Raw genomic sequence first — 5,800 nt, forward strand, 5'->3', positions numbered from 1 at the left:
TCTGACTTTTCGAAACGGTGCTGTGGAGATTTGGGTACAGCAGGTCAAGCCTGGTCTTTAATCTGCGTCCAACCATTAACTCAGCTGGCGTCACTGATGTAGTTGAATGGGGCGTTGTGCGATAGCGAAACAGCCATTGACTTAGACTATGTTCCCATGATTTGCCCCCTTTTTCCTCCCTTTGCAGCGCCAGTTTCACCTCTTTGACGGCCCTCTCCGCCAGCCCATTTCCTCTGCTGTGACGGGGAGCAATGGTCATGTGAACAATGCCATTTTCTCTCATGAAATCTTGGAAGTCGGCACCAGTAAACGTAGACTGGTTGTCCGAACAGCAAACATCGGGCAGGCCGTGCCTCGCGAACAATGCGCGCAGTTTCGCTATTGTGGGCTGAGCGGCTGTGCTGTACATTACCTCAGCCTCAATCCATTTAGACATACTATCGATAACCACGAGAACGTATTTGCCTTTTTTCGGCTCTGCAAAATCGATGTGAATTCTCGACCACAGCCTGCCGGTCCACGGCCACTGGTGCAACTCACAGTGAGGCGGCGCTCCTCTACTCTCCTGGCACGGAGCACAGCTGCGGACGACCGTCGAGATGTCCTCGTCAATCTTCGGCCACCACACTATGCTGCGAGCCAGAGCCTTTGTCTTCACGATGCCGGGGTGGCCAACATGGAGCTCTCCAAGAACTCGCTTCCTCGCGACTGTGGGAATAACAACACGATGCCCCCATAAAAGTACCCCAGCCGTCTGGGACAACTCATGACGACGCGCTGCGTACGGCTTCAGCCAGTCGGGAGACTCCACCGGCCAGCCGCCGTGCTGCACCAGGCGCAGAACCTGCGACAGGACCGGATCTCTGCGTGTCTCCGCCGCCACCGCCTCGGCGTTCAGGATGCACTGCTCGGTCAGCAGAACCAGCTCCTCCTGGCGGGGAACAGTCTCGTCAGGACACGGTAGTCGACTCAGACAGTCGGCATTAGCGATTTCATGCGTGCCTTTAAACTGAATACGATAGTTGTAGTTGGATAGCTTCAGAGCCCAGCGACGAATTCGGGCGGACGCCATTTCAGGTAACGACTCGTGCTCACCGAACAGCTTAATGAGTGGCTTGTGATCCGTGACTAATAAGAAAGGCTTAGCAAGCCCACAGAGGTACTGATGATGTCGAGTTACGCCCAATATTACAGCCAAACCCTCGCGCTCTATTTGACTGTACTTTGCTTCAGACGGTGATAGTCTGCGTGATGCGAACGAAATCGGCCTTTCCACCCCGTCGTCTTCCAGGTGAGCCAAAATAGCAGAAATCCCCTTACTTGAAGCGTCACAAGTGAGAACCAACTGCTTGCGTGGATCGTAGTGAACCAGCAGGGCAGAGTCCGTAAGTTGTTTCTTGACTGACTTGAAACTGGCGTCATGTTCAGGACCCCACACCCAATCGGCGTCTTTTCTAAGCAGATCATACAGTGGGGACATTATTTCAGCTCTGTGCGCAATGAACCTCGAGTAGTAAGTAACTAGCCCCACAAAAGCCTTTAACTCTGGCGTTCGTCGGAGCAGGCGCAGCCGATATGGCCTTTACCTTGTCAAGAAGTGGCTGAATTCCTTGACCGCTGATCCGGTGACCGAGGTACTGGACGCTGCTGGTGAACAGTTCACACTTGCTCTCTCGAACCCTCAGTCCGGCAGCTTCTAGACGGCTGAAGACCTGCTCCAAGACGTTCCAGTGCTCCTCCTCCGTGCTACTGCCGATCAGAGCATCATCTAAGTAGACAACCAAGTTGGGAATGCCACTCAAGATGCGCTCAATTTCTCGTTGGAAAACCCCCACCGCGCAGGAAATCCCGTAAGGAAGCCGAGTGTATTGTAAAAGGCCACGAGAGGTGTTGATCGTGAGTATTTCACGGCTGTCCTCATGAATCTCTAATTGCTGGTACGCAGACGCGAGATCAATTTTCGACCACACTTGTTTGGCCCCGATTTTTACCAGCATATCTTCCATCCGGGGCAGAGGATATCTATCCAGCCGAACAGCACGATTAGCAGTGCACTTGAAGTTAGCGCAGACGCGTATTTTACCGTCTGCACGAACCACGGGCACTATCGGTGCGGCCCACTGAGAGTCACGAACGGGCACCAACACTCCATTTTTAATGTCAGCATCTAGTTGAGCTTCAACCTTGTCTTTGTAAGCAAACGGCAGTGAACGAGCTTTACAAAACTTTGGCGGTACGTTTGCATCAATGTCCAGCTTTACTTTAACATTTTTCAGTTTACCCAGCTCTGAGCTAAACACTGTCGGGTACTTGCGTTTGAGTCGCTGCAATGGCGACGAAGACAGGCTGCATCTGTGGACTTCAGACCAGCAGATCTTCATCCGCTCGAGCCAGTTGCGTCCCAGCAGACATGGAGCCGACCCCTTCACGACGATCACCGGCAGCCGGCTGTGAGAAGCACCATGGTAGACGACGTCAGTGACAAACTCACCCAGCACGGGAATCAGCTCCCCAGTGTACGATCGCAGTTTGACGGGACACTCAGTCAGCTTGGGGCGGTCACGCATCCGCTTATACGTTAATTCATCTATTAACGTAACCCCCGCCCCGGTGTCCAATTCCATGTTAACGATTAGCCCTCCGATGCTGACGGGGCACCAGATGGGGGGCGGACTGACCTGGCCACGGTTCACGATGTATACTGGTAGACCTTGGTCGGCGACGTTCGTGAAGTTGATGTCCTGCTCCTCTTCCCGACCTCCTTGTCCTCGGTCAGCGGCTCCCGCATCCTGCAAATGCACCCTAGAACCGCCAGACAGGCGGCATTTACGGGCGAGATGTCCTATCTGATGACAAACCCGGCAGCGATAAGTACGAAAACGGCACTCGCCGAGATGGTTATTGCCGCATCTCCAGCACTCCTCCGCGGACTTGCCTGAACTGTTGACCGAAGCTGATCTCGGGGCCGCATTGGTGCTCCTACCTCCTGGAGCGGGCCGATGTCTGACGCCGCTCGTTCCGCTCCCCGTCGATGCGCGGTGCACGGCGCCGATGCCGTCAGACGCCGAAGCCTCGCCGAAACAGCCGGCTTCCCGAAGAATCGTCTCGGATGCACGTGCATGCTGAACAGCTGTTGTCAAGGTGAGGTCGGCCCTGCTAAGCAAATCCTGCTGACATTTATCATTGCTTAAACCACAGACCAGCTGGTCCCGGAGTGCCGTTTCCAGGTAAAGTCCAAAATTACAATCTTTCGCCTTGCTCCTGAGTTGTGCCATGTAATCTATAACACTCTGGCCTGGTTGTTGCACACACTTGAAAAATTTGTACCTCTCTGCAATCTCCACATGCTGCGGTGAGAAATGTTCTCTGAGTTTCTCTGTTATCTCTGATAATGAGGCAGCCTGCACCGATACAGGATGTAGTAGATCACGGAGCTTATCGTACGTTTCATGGCCAATGATCGACAGAAAAACAGCTTTCCTCTGCTCCTCTCCCGTTACTCCGTTGGCAACACAGTAAAATCCAAATCTGTCCAAGTAACTTACGATTGGCTCCTTATCAACTGAGAACGTTCCCAGATCACCATGCACCATACTTGCTGAGGCAGAGTCCGAAGCCTCGTCGCCAATGTGATGTTCCGCTTCGCTCCCGCTCGCACTCCACACGCTGGCTCGGCTCAGGCCCAACTGGTTTATTCCCTCAGACCGGGTCAGTGGGATCGCGCTCATTTCGCCCCCGGGCACGGTCAGGCCACACTGGGCCGACAGGCACCAATAACGGAACACTAACCGACAGAACCCGACAATAACAGAACGCTACAGATCTCCACCTCCGAGTACCCCTCTCATGGGTGCTGAGATTCAGATTCAGATTCATTTATTAGCAATAAGTCCACAGCACGGTGGCTTTTCACCATTGCACGTCAATTGACAAGGGATATAGCAGGGACAAGCACATCACATGCATTCATATACAGACTATCATATAGACATCCAGACAATGACGCGTAAAACGAGCGTTTCAAGGCGGTTGAGACATGATCACACTTTTTAGGTGTCTTTTAAAATTTGTGATACCGGGATCGAGCCCCAGTTCATTGATGATAGTCACACCGCGGTAACACAGGCGACGTTTACCGGTTTCTGTACGGATACGTGGTAAAGTTATTCGACCAGCATTTCTGGTGGCATGGTCATGGTGCATGTTTGATGGACGCCCGATGGTGCTGAGCAGAGCCTCTGGTTGTCCAGTGGTAATCGTCGACTGAACAGTACAGGCAGTGTGGTACATGACAAGCTGCTTGGCATCCATCCACCCTAAGCGTTGAAATACATCCGAGACATGTTCTCGCCTTGTCCTTCCGCTGACCACACGAGCACAGAAGTTTAGAAGCTTCTGAATCCGGTGGAGCTGCGTGCCGTTACACGTACCATACACAGACATACAGTAGCGCACGACAGAAATGACGAGAGCCTGCACTAGACAAGGCAGTACGCTCTTAGGTATTGCGTGTTTCGCGTGATTCAGTGCCATCAACATGCCCGTGCATCTTTTTGCCACCGAGCCAATGTGTTCAGTGAATTTTAAATGCGAATCAAATGTGACACCTAGATTTTTTACAACACTTGTCGCCTGGATCTGAGCTCCGTTGAATTCCAACACGAGAGATTCCATTCCTCTTAGCATTGCAGGAGTTCCCATCACTATCATTTGTGTTTTCGCCTCGTTAAGTTTCATCCTATGTTGACAAAACCAGTGGTATAGTGGTATAGTGTTCCAAGAGATTGTTCCATGCGAGCCTTTAACACGTCCATGTCCTGCTTCTTGCCACTCGTCAAAATCTGCACGTCATCGGCATATTGTACAATGGTAACATCATCCGGCACATGCAGGCCCAGGTCGTTTGAGAAAAGCGTGTAGAGCAAACAGCTTAGTGAACCGCCCTGATAGACTCCAAGTCTGTTTGGTTTGGACACCGATGTGAGAACTGCGCCGTCAGTGCGACGTATCACAACCTGCTGCGTGTGCCCCTCTAGGTAGTTCTGAAACCATTCTGTATCAATCCCGTATGTGTTCATTTTGTCCAAAAGAATCTGGTGAGGTACAATGTCGAAGCATTTCGACTGATCTAGGAGGGTGAGAACCGATACTTCTCCGTGATCCATGGCCCTTAATACCCTGTCTGTAATGACACTGAGAGCTGTCTCTGTCGAATGGTGTCTGCGGTAACCGTGTTGTTGCTCTGACAATAAGTGATGGATCTCTAGGTACTCAACCAGTTGCCTTTGTACGAGTTTTTCGACCAATTTCGATATAGCGGGCAGGATAGAGATCGGGCGGGTGTCAGAAGGAGTCTTGGGAGCTTTCACTTTAGGAATTGGGATAACATGAGCGTGTTTCCATGACGTAGGAAACTGGGCGGTGTGCAGGCATGAATTGACAACATCTAGTAGGACTTCGCTGAAACCCGTGAAATATTTCTGCAGCATGACAATGCTAATTCCATCATCTGTGGTTGTGGCAGACGGTTTCATGGAGAGCAGAGTTGCAATCAAGGTGTCGAGATCGACTGGTCGAACCCTAAACGAGGCGGTCGTCACACGTGGCAGCCGCGTATGTACTGGTTCAGGTGCAGCAGGAACGCTGGCAGCTGTGGTTGGTCCTACTGTGACATAATATCTGTTTAGGGCATCAGGCGTCATGTTGGGTGGTTCGGTCGGAGTTTTCTTCCTTCCAATGACAGGCGTCAAGATGCTCCACAGGCTAGCGCGACTACCTTTGTCGATCTCGCGCTGGTAAT

Source organism: Amphibalanus amphitrite, unplaced genomic scaffold (assembly GCF_019059575.1).
Source record: "Amphibalanus amphitrite isolate SeventyFive unplaced genomic scaffold, NRLGWU_Aamphi_draft 000218F_arrow, whole genome shotgun sequence".
NCBI classification, from domain to species: Eukaryota; Metazoa; Arthropoda; class Thecostraca; order Balanomorpha; family Balanidae; genus Amphibalanus; species Amphibalanus amphitrite.